Source organism: Elephantulus edwardii, unplaced genomic scaffold (genome assembly GCF_000299155.1).
Source record: "Elephantulus edwardii isolate Elephantulus edwardi_28Jun2011 unplaced genomic scaffold, EleEdw1.0 scaffold00052, whole genome shotgun sequence".
Lineage (NCBI taxonomy): Eukaryota > Metazoa > Chordata > Mammalia > Macroscelidea > Macroscelididae > Elephantulus > Elephantulus edwardii.
In genome coordinates, this window is record NW_006399802.1 from 15,721,056 (window position 1) to 15,733,110 (window position 12,055).

The 12,055-nt window shown below is 40.9% G+C and overlaps 1 pseudogene; it reads right to left on the minus strand.

Moving 5' to 3' along the window:
* Window positions 1–6,806: 6,806 nt before the first annotated feature.
* LOC102848113 lies at window positions 6,807–7,204 on the minus strand (annotated as a pseudogene).
* Window positions 7,205–12,055: the final 4,851 nt, after the last annotated feature.

A 12,055-nucleotide genomic window follows, 5' to 3' on the forward strand; every position in this document is an offset into this window, starting at 1 on the left:
AGGTGCATGACACGAAATCTTACTACCCTCATTTTTTAAGGAACAGTCTAACTTTACTTCCTCTAAGAGAGATTTGTTTGTTCTTTTAGCAGCCCATGGTATGCTCCATATGCTTTGCTAACATCGTAATTCAGAAGTATCAATTCTTCTTCAGTCTTCCTTACACACTGTGTCCAGATTTCACATGCATATAAGGCAACTGAAAATACCATGCTTTGGGTTGCAAGGAAATGAATTGGAACTGACTTGACTTGGATTTTTTTAAAAGATATCTTTTTTTAAAAAATGTAAAAAAAAAAGAGATTAACCAATGAGACAAGGGTAAAGTTACAATAAAATAATGAAAAAGGACTAAATTCAGAGACAACAACGTAAATAGTCTACACCCGCTACACCGGAGTGTCAGATTGGATATAAATGCAAATCTCAATGATAGGTTAAAAACAAAGGATGGACGCATATACCATACCATGCAAACACTAATAGAATGAAAGTAAGTTTCAGAACAGAAATATTACTTGCGATAAAAAGCAAAATTAGCTAATAATTAAGGGGAACATTCACCGAGACACAAAAATCTTAAATGTAGGTAGGTACATAGACAGACACCATCTGAAGCAACTTTTCAAAAGGTATGAAGCAAAAATTTCTAAAACTCAAAGGTTATATAGACAGTTCCAACATTAGTGTTGAATACTTCAACAACCCACTCTAAGCAACAGGTAAAAGTCACAGAAAATCTGCAAGGAAACAACTTCTTGTGTCCTGTCATGTCAAAATCAACTTCTAGCTGGCTCCCCAGTGGGTTTTCAGGGACTATAAATCACAAAGCAAGAGAATGGCCATTTTTCTCCCTTGGGCAATCAGTGGTTTCAAACTACCTGTCTTTGGTTTGACAGCCCAACTCTTTACCTGTTAGGCCAACAGAGCTCCCTTAGAAAAACTTAACACTGAAGATCAGCTTGAGCTAATTGATACGTAGAGAAAACTCAATCCAAAAGCAACAGAAAACACATTATTCTTTTGTATACATTAATTAATCCCCAAGACAGACCATAAACTGGATCACAAAACAAATTTCAGCAAAGCAAAAAGACTGGCATTTGTACACAGCATGTCTTCTCACAGCTACAGAATTAAACTTCAAATCAGTAATGGAAAGAAAGCTGAAAAACTCCTCAGTATATGAAAATTAATAACACATTTCTAAAGTACTTAAAGATTTCAAATGGAAGGGAAAACACAGTATGTCAAAATTTATGGCATGCAATTTTAAATCAATGCTTAGGCAGAAATTTCCATCACTGAGTATTTATGTTAAGGAAATAGCTTCAAGTTTTAAGTAAAGATCTAAGTTTTCACCTTTAAAACCTTGTGGGGTGGCAGGGGAGTCGGAGGGCAGTATAAATCCAAAGCAAACAATAGAATGATGTAATTAGAAAACAACATGAACCCAAAGCAAACAACCTATTTTAAGTTGGCATCAATTTAAATGCTGAACAATAGAGAAAATCAACCCAAAAGCTAGTTCTTTGAAAAAAGAAATTAAATTGATAAGCTTCTAGCCAGACTGATAAAAAATATGTTGTTGTTGATTGCTATTGAGTTGAAGTCAACTCATATTGACTCCATGAACTAAAAGACCTAATGCCTTTCCATAGCTACCATCATTTCTCCAAGTTCGTAGAGTTTCCAGAGGCATGTGGTTTAGGAAGTGGATGCCACTCCTGCTTCCTAACCTGCCTTACAACTGGGAGCTCCACCAAACACTGTCCACATTGGGAAACCATTCTGGTATTTGATATCCCCATGGCACAAGGTTCAGCATCACAGCAAACCCAGGATATCTCATACAGCACATTGACAAAGAGTGATGTGCAAAGTGGAAGACTATTCCTCCAGATATAACAGCACTCTAAAGAAAAAAAAAACCCCACAACAAACAGCACTCATCTTATTTAGCAATGGTTAAGTGTTGTCGAGTCAAATATGACTCAGAGTAAGGTTTGCACAAAAGACCTGAACCCTGTTCTATAATTAACATTATTTCTATACATTTATAAGAGAGTTTGTGGAGTTTCCAGAGGCATCTAGTTTAGGAAGTGGATGCCACTCCTGCTTTGTGGATTCCCCGGCACAGTGACAGCGGGGCCACAGCTGAGATCAGAGTCCAAACAGTACTGAGCACCCTCTGCAAACAGTGGGGAGGAGCAGAGATTTCAGCCCAGCCTCCCACCTGAGGGGATGCCATGTCTGAACTTTGGTCTTAAAGATTAAGTTTACCCATTGTTATGTTGATTTAAGTATAAGGAAAATATAATCTCCGGAGATTGAGCTTTTTTACGATGATTGGCTTAAATTAAATAAAAACCATAGGGAGACTGAGAGGCCTTTTCACAGCACTAAGCTGTGAGAGGACCTCTGCCTCAGCCCTCACTCCTTTTCAGAATTCATGTCCTTGTGTTCCTGGTTTCTTTCTGCATCCGGTTTGCAACACTGCTTCCTAACATGAATCAATCTGGAAGCTCATCCAAACACTGTACATAATGGGTAACCATTATGATATTTGACACCACTATGGGATAGTGTTCAGCATCACAGCAACTCCAAGTTGTTCAGAACAGCAAATAGACAAATGATTGCTGTGTCTTTAAAAGAATATTCTTCTAAAATTAATAATTTGGCAGGGGTCACCAGGTCTTAACAACAACAAAACAAGCAAATCGGCTCTAAGTTGATTCCAACTCATGGCCACCAAATGTGGTATTGAGCAGAAATGCTCTGGTAGGGTTTTATGGGAAGCCAAGTTTCATATTAAATAGTTGTAATAAACAGAATGCTACTTCAGGTTACGAGGGAGGCTGGCATCAGCTGGAATTAATCCTGAAGCACTAAGGCAATCCTTAAGCGTTTACAGGATTCTTGCATTGTATTTGCTAACCCCTCCCTTCTGAGTCAAGCAGAAGGTTTTCAATAGAAAAAGCTTAGCTTCATCTGCATTGGATTCTCTTTGTGATTTACTCCCTGGCAATTTTCAATAAAGACAGGAAAGCTAGAATTGGTGGTTTAATTCACTTCAGTTATTCCAGAACTGTTTACCGCCTGGTTTACCTCTGTTCCTCTACATTCTTGGTGTTCTGTCTCATTGTTAGCACTTATAAAAATACTTTACCCTCAGACTGCAACAGACAGGGTTTTCCTGTCTCCAGTCTTTACAGGAGTAGATCATGAAGCCTTTTTTTGTATAGTTCCACTGGGTGAATTCAAGCTGCCAACCTTAAGGCTAACACTGACAAAGCTTTAGGTAAGCAGCTGAGTGTAAGCCGTTTGTACCACCCAGGGGCCTCATTATCAGATCTTACTAACATTAAAAGAAATATTGTGAGCAAGTTTATGTTGCCAAGTTCAACAGCTTGAATGTAATGGACAAATTCCTTGGAGAAACCACTGCTCCTCACTTGTAGGAGCAACAGCGCAAGAGACACAATCTATTTGGGAATATAGTGGGCTGTGAGAACGCTAGGATTTGTCCACCTAAGGAATTCTGAGTAGAAAAACCATAATAAGCGAAGGGGTGAAATCACTGAACAAAATACCAGTTTAGGGAGAACCAACAGGCATTTTTCTTTTAAATCCAACTAAAGTCATTGCCATCAAGTTAGTTCCAGCTCAAAGTGATTCTCCAGCAGGGTTTTGAGGCTGTAACTGTCCATTTCCCCCCCACAGAGTGGTTATTGGGTTAAAATTGTTCGACCTTTCCGTTTGTCTCACATACTTTGAACATATTGTTAGGAAAAGCTATTCCTTGGAAAGGGACATCATGCTTGGAAAGGTGAAGGTCAGAGAAGGGGAAGAAAAATCCCTCAAGGAGATAGACTGATGCAGTGTCTGCAGCAATAGGCTTACATGTGTCTGGGACAATAAGGATGGTGCAGGATAGGACAGACAGGGTTCAGACCTGTTGTTCATAGGATCTCCAGGGGTTGTATTGGACATTTAACAAAAGCAACCACCACCTTTCAATCAGCTGCCCAATATCTTGCATACTATGCCACTAAGGCTTGTTTTTCTATTATTGGAAATGGCCAATGGGGGGCGGGGGGACAAAACTAGTACAGAGCCCTGGTATGCTGTGTTGAGCAGCACAGATGTCATCCAGCAGGTGTCTTAAGCTGGGTTCTCTAGGTAAGTAGAACCAATAAAACTAAAGAGATTTCTTTCAAGGAAAAGGCTTCCATGCCTGCAGAGGCTGTCAAGTCCCAGGTCTCTAGTTCAGACCTCAGGAGAGAAGTGTGTATGGGTTTCTAATGAGTTCAAACTACAGACCAGCAGACTCCAAAGAGTTCTAGGATTACCGCAGTGTCCAATAATTGGTGAGGACTGCAGTAGAGACCAAGATGTGTGCTAGGTTTTGAGGCTGACAAATCCAAAGCAAGACTAAAGTCAAATCTAGGGACAACGCGGTCAGATGAAAAATCCAGCCCAAAAAACTTCTCCCCACTGGGCCAGAGAATCTAAATATATATTCAATACATGCCTAAGAAGGTTTTCCCTTCATCAGATCAAGCTGATCCTATCATTACAGAAGCACTCTCTCAACTTTATAGAGGTTAGTTTCCAACATACATATAGTCACACTATACCGAGAATCATGGCTCCCATTGACAGAATAGTAAAGATTAGAGTAGGAAACAATTTGATTCAACAGACTGTCCAAGCAGCAGTACCTAACACACCATATTCTCTAGGCCTTTTCGTAAATAAAAAAGATAAACCTGGAAAATCTATGAAAAACACTGGGAACTCGTTGACATTTATTTTGTGTCCCCATAGCTCCCCAGGATGCACCTGTGGATTATTTTCCAACCAATGTAAATAAAGATACCAAAAGGTATCCCAACTCAGAGTAGATGACTGTGAAACAGAGTGATAGACATGGCCAGCACTGACTTGAAGGTAAAACAGTAATCGCAGAAGTGTATGACTGGTCAGTTCGGGAGGAGGCTGAAGGCGTCATGACACCAGATTTCACAGAACCAAACGAACCGTAGGCAACTTTCTTAGAATGGGGGGGAGGGGAACCTACCAAATACAAATCAGATTCAGATCTCCCATCCTAGGACAGGAACTGAGAGAGCCATCACAGCCCAAGAGAAGCCACCAGAAGCCCTTGTCTTGTTATACTTCCTCCCCTAAATTTCTTTTCTATTTATTCAATTTGCTATATTTTTTAAAAAAAATAAAAATCGTAATCAGACTCATTGACAGGTTATAAGCCAGGTAATGTCATAGTCATATTTGTTTTACCTAGATAGCTCTGACAATAGTGAGGGAAGAGAGACGTTTAAGGAGAGCAAAGCTGAAGGACAGGCCTATATTAGTTTTCTGTACCGTCTGGTGAGAGATGATGAGGGCTTGAACCACTCAGCGAGCGGCCTTATGAGGGCACCAGGGCCTTCTAGGCTTTTGTCAGAATCTCAGAAAACAACTCCCAATGCAACTCTGGGTGTCCTGGCTATGAAGATGCTGGCCCTACGGCGACAGTCGGAGCTGAATCAATCCCACTCACCAAGTCAGTGTCAACTACAGGCAAAGAGGTCCCGGCCAGGCTAGGCAAAATGGAGCGGAACAAAAGAGATCAGCTGCTGCCCATCCCTCACTGACAATTTGGTAGGTGAGCACACGCACCTTATTGCCTCCCCCTGTGTAAGTAAACAGGCCGATCTGGAACTTGAGCTAAATGACATACGCAGCCTTAATACACTCCAGAGTACTGCCGATTACTACTACTATGATGATGATAATGACAACCAATCTAACCGCAATCAGATTTAGAAGGTGGTCCAGGCTCTCCTGGACCCACCCAGCTCTACCCTCAGGCCTCCCAGGTCCTTCAGAGGATGTGGTCTTGCCTAAAAGCCAGCCCTGAGGCTTAGCTGCAAGAGAGGCGAACAGCCAACCACCTGAGCTGCCTGAAAACTCTGAAAGGGTGAATCCCCAACTCAGGATTCAGTGTCCTAAAGAGCGGCCAGGGAAGACCGAGTGCTACAGAGGTGAAGGTGCTCTTCTTTTCTACCTCCCACCCGCTCCCGTCCTCTGCACCCTGGAGGGATACCTAGCCTCGCCCCGCCCCGCCCCAGCCCTCTAGAGGCACTGGGCGGAGCCTGACCTTGGTGTTTCCTCCCAAAGTTTAACTGAACGCTCTTTCCACTAAACAGTCCCTATTGACCGTTAACTAGATGCAACGCTCCAAGCAGATGGTGAGACGGAGAGCTAACCCAAAGTTACAACATAGTATAACAAGAGTGATAATGGAGGAAGTAAGGGGACCAGACACTTTTTCTTTTTCTTTTTTTTTTTTTGCTTGCTATTGCTGAGTAAAAGAGGTAAGCATCCCCAAAGAAAAGCCCTATAAAATGATTTTTGAAGATAGGATGATCCAAAGTCCCCATCGGAACACATAAGTGGGGTACAGGCAATTTTTCTAGGAGATGAGAGAGGGTAGAAGTTTGAGAAAGTTCAAGAAGATGTGATACAGTTTTGAGTAGGACGGAAAGAGAGCTGTCTAAATGAAGAATGGTATAGGCCCCAAAGAGGGGGGAGGGGGGCTTATCATTTCTGTAATGATGTAACCCAAATGTTTAGAGTAATGTCAAGTGTACTTCACCCAAAGACATCTCAGGCTCCACTGGACCCGAACAAGGCACAAAGATTTCCCTTTTGCAAAGGATCTTGTCTTTGGCCTTGTTTCCTGGGGCAAAACTACCAAAACAATCCTGTGGTGAAAAAGCCATAGTCATCGCAGATCAAGCCATCGGAGAATGTTTACTCCTTCTTTTTGCCAGTTTCCATGTTGACCGCCTCATCCCTCTGACTTTCTTCATCCTGTTCTTGCACTCCTTGCTCTGTTGCCTTGATAGACCACAACGTGCAAGTCTGTGTTTGAGTTCGGTTTTCTTTGCATAATCCGTGGAGTCATAAATCATGCCAAAGCCCGTCATCTTGCCACCACCAAAGTGGGTTCTGAATCCAAACACAAAGATGACATCTGGCGTGGTCTTGTACATTTTGGCTAGTTTTTCTCGAATTTCTGTCTTAGGAACTGTTGCCTTCCCAGGTTGAAGTACATCAATAACCATTTGCTTCCGCTGCAGTAGGCGGTTGGTCATGAACTTCCTGGTCCGGACATCACTGTGTCATTCATGATGACAGCTTTCACTCACGCAGCCGAGAGGAAAAGAAGGCTGCTTCTCACCAATCAATCATATCAACGCGAATGGGATACCCCCACCCCCGCCAGAAGTGCCAGCAAAGGGCCAAAGCAAGAATCTTTTCTCTCCCAGTTACGTTTTATGGAAGTGTGTTCTGTTGCCTGAATGAACTCTTCCTTGTTCACTAGGGTGCTGGCTAAAATCTCTGTTCTAGGATATGACTTGGTAGGTCCCCAATACCCTTCTCTACTTCCTGATGTGCCAAGAATCTTTTCTCTCCGAGTTACGTTTTATGGAAGTGTGTTCTGTTGCCTGAATGAACTCTTCCTTGTTCACTAGGGTGCTGGCTAAAATCTCTGTTCTAGGATATGACTTGGTAGGTCCCCAATACCCTTCTCTACTTCCTGATGTGCTTATATTTTGGACTTCCTAAGGTCCTTACAATTCTGGCCTACTTTTATTTTTTTCTGGTTTCACCTTGGGGCCTTGAAACTTAGGGGTTCATATTTCTCATAGTCCAGGCTAATTCAGAGTTGCGGGTAGTGTTGACCTTGACTACATTCCCCTCCCCCTTCAAATCTTGAAGAAATTCCCAAGTTCACTGGAGAGGGTGCAGCCAGAGTATTCTTTGGAGACAAGAATGATGAGGCTTTACCTCACATACATCAGGCATGTCGCTGTTGTTGTTGCTGTTATGTGCCGTCGAGTCGCTTGTGACTCATAGCAACCCTAGGGGCTAATTCCTTAGACATGATGCTTGGAAGGGTGGAAGACCCTCAACCAAACATAATTCATGGGAATGATTATATGAAACACAATGTGAATCAAGAATAGTGTGAAACACATTTTATATGAACTTTGTGAGCAAACCAATATAAAAATTTATTTTAAAAAAGTATGCATTTACCATGTCATTGACACCCATAGCCAAGAATATTTATCGTCAAATTATTCTTACGGATTATACAATACACAATGCAAAAGTTTTAGATGTGCTGAGCACTGCATGTAGATAAACTAAAAGCTCCAGTGGCCTGTCGAGAACACAGCATTATGTGATTAAAAAAAACCTCACTGCGGTCTCAGCTCCACCGTTTACCAGCTGTGTGTCCTCAGCAGAGTCAATGCACAAACCTCTGACTTCATTTTCTGATCTGAGATATCTCAACCAGATTATGTCCAAGATTCCCTTCCTGTTCCAATTACTCAGTTTCCCATGGCTCCTGGTCTGTATATTGTCTGAGACTTTAAAACAATCATTCCCATGTTCATTAACAGATGTGAGAAAACCCAGAGTCTCCAAGTAACCCAGCTCTGTGCTTTTCCTAAAGATGCAAAAACGAAGGCCTCTCTCTAACTGACATACTATGGGCATCCTTGGCACAACTTAGTGAGGACATCCAGGGCAGTGTGTGTTTGTTGAAATATGTTAATTGGTATGCCGTCAACTCCTGGAGCCTTGTTTTTTGCCAATTCCTTCAGAGCAATTTGAACTTCCTCCTTCATCACCATAAGCTCTTGCTCATATGTCATTTCATGAAATTCTTCTGTTAGCCAATTCCTTCTGATACAGTGACTCTGTGTATTCCTTCCATCTTCTCTTGATACTTCCTGGATCATTTAACATTCTACCCAAAGTATCCTTAAGTATTGCCACGTTTTTCAGCTCCTTCAGCTTAAGAAACGCTGAGTGAGTTCGGCCCTTTTGATTTTCTGATTCCAGCTCTCTGCACATTTCATTATAGTATCTTGCTTTGTCATCCAGGGCTGCCTTTTAAAATTTTCTGTTTAGCTCTTTGATTTCTTGGTTTCTTCCTTTAGCTTTGGCTTCTCGGCTCTCTGATGCACTATTCAGAGTCTTATCTGACATCCGTCTTGGTCTTTTCTTCTTTTCCAGCCTTTGTAATGATCTTTTGCATTCTTCATGGATGATTTTCTTGATATCCTCCCAGAGCTTATTTGGTCTATGCTCATTGGTGCTCAAGGCCTCAAACCTGTTCCTGAGATGGTTTTGAAATTCAAGTGGGATAGACTTAAGATCAAATTTTGGTTCCCGTGGACTTGATTTAATTTTCCTCAACTTCAGCTTGAATTTGCATATGAGTAGTTGGTGGTCTGTGCCACAATCAGCACCCGGCCTGGTTTTCACTGCTGATATTGAGCTTCTTCACCGAGTCTTTGCACAAATGTAATCTATTTGATTCCTATGCATGCCATCAGGTGAGATCCATGTGTATAGCCTGCGTTTATGTTCCTTGTAAAAGGTATTTGCAATGAATAAATCATTGAATGTGCAGAACTCGATCATTCTATCTCCTGTCTCATTTCTCTCACCGAGCCCGTATTTTCCAACTACTAATCCTTCTTCCCTGTTCCCAACTTTTGCATTCCAGTTGCCCATTATTATCAATGCATCTTGATTGCATGTTTGATCAACTTCTGACTGCAAAAGTTGGTAGAAATCTTCTATTTCCTAACTCCGTTTCCTAGCTAAACACTAATCCCTCCTATGTTTATATCTTCTATTGCTTCTACAGTCTTCAAGACTCAACTCAGCTGTCATTTCCTTTGGGGGATATCTCGAGAAACATCTTCCCACAGCCCCACCATTATCACAACAGTTGAGTGAAGTTCTATCTTTGTCAAGTGAAGTTACCAGATAAAATGCAGAATATAAGATGCACAGTTAAGTTTTCATTTACTACTAAACAAGGAATGATTTTCTGTAGAAATACAAGTATTTCATAAGGTACACTTAGACTGGAGGGGGAAAAAATTCTTGTTTATTTAAAAGTCAAATTTAAATAGGGATCTTTATTTTTATTTTCTAAATGTGGCAACCTTACCCCCAAGAAAACTTAAGATGTTTATAGGGTTTATTCATCTTCAGGTTTTACTAACCTGTTAGAGATTAAGTTTCACACACAACACACACACACACATTAAGTATTGGAAATCCTAAACTATATGCCTGGGTTATGATTGCACTTGGGGATGAGTTTGTTACCTTACTGAGAAGGAAGTTATGTACAGTGTGTCTTTTGAGATGCTGTTGTTGTTGTTGTTGTTGCTCAGCACCCTGAATTTGGATTTACAGCCACCTAAACTGAGAAAATAAATCTGTGATATTTCTGTTACAGCAGCATGACAAAACTAAATGCTCTGCCATCAGGTTAATTCTGACTCACCGAAGCCCTCTGAGGACAGAGCTGAAACTGCCCCATGGGGTTCCTGAAGCTTCCACTCCCTATGGGAGCCAAAGGCCTCAGTTATCTCCTGTGGACTGGCTAACAGGTTTGAATCTTTACCTAGTTGCCTCCCTTCTTCTCTTATAGTGCCACCAGGGCTCCAATTCAAAAGAACAAGGCCATAAAATAGCCTAACGATGTCTCCTCAATCTCGAACAGTCATCTAATGAGTTGCCTTCAGCTCATTGAGTCAGAACTTTAGGGATTTACTTCCCTTGGAAACCAGAACACACAGAGAGAGTAACATTGGTGGGAAAATGAACATCAGAGGCAGTGGCTAGTTCATGCAAAATTCCTTCCACCTTGTTGGAAGAACATTAGAAAAACTTTGCCAAGTAGTCAACACTTCCCCTGTCCCAAATCCATCGTTGGAGGTAAGAGGACTTTGAATCACTTAGTTGGTCTCTATATGTGCACAGTCAGTGAGTCAAGTAATGCTCATAATAATAATAATAATAATAATAAAGTATATCCATGATCTAGCTATTTCAGGTGGTATATGAAGACTTTTTAAACATGTGATTGTCTCAGTTCTCTGACATATTTGAACTGACTCCCTTTAAATTTTTATTTTTAACAAAAGATTCCATTCCAGTATCTTCATTTTTAACAGAAGTGCATAAAAATGTGGTAGCTTCCTTCCCTTTTCCATCAGCTTCTTTTCATTTGGTGAAAGTCTGGTGCCAGAACCAGCTTTTTCTAGACTTAATGAGTTTTAAATTACTTTTACAATCAAGCACAAGCACAAACATTAAGAAGGATTTATTCTTAACTAATGGGATACAAGTCCCATCATGCTTTCTCTTCAGCAGTCTCTACCCTCTGGCTCATTCTGACGGCGCATAAATCATATGGGGATCTGAGTGCTTTCAATTTTCAATTTTTTTTTCTTACTTTGGCTTTATCTTTATCAACAATATTGTTGTTGTGTACTGCAGTCAGAACCTAGCCATAGCTGGCCCTCTGGCAGGTTTTCAGACGCAATAAATCACATGGGAGGAGATTGCCCATCCTTCTCCCACAGAGCAGCTGTTTGCCTTGAACTGTGTGCCTTCCAGATTGCAGAGCAGCTTCTTGCCATTAAGCCACCAGAGCTCCCTTATAAAGCAATATAAAGTGAACAATTTAGACTGTTATTCAGATAATTCAGAAATAATTGCCCTTAAGAGAATTTCCCTCCTTTGTATATGTCTCTTAAAAGTGAATGCAGTGCAGCAATGAATGAATGGAAATCCAAAATCTCTGTAAATGCTCATTAAAATTATTTTTAAAAAAAGAAAGAAAAAAAAGTGATTGCAGGGGTTTACTTTTAACACAATATGGCCTTTACGACCACGTCTGTTGGGCAAATTCATGATGTTTTGTTAGATCAGAACTCAACAGAGATACTGAAGAATTAAATCACACAAAAACCAACTTGACCTCATAGATATCTATAGACTAATGCACCCCAAAAATGCACAGTATACCTTCTTCTCCAAAGTGCATGGAACATTCTCTAGAACAGATCACATTCTAGGTCACAAGGCAAGCATCAATAGATTAAAAAACATAGAAATAATACAAAACATCTTGTCAGACCATAATGACACAAAA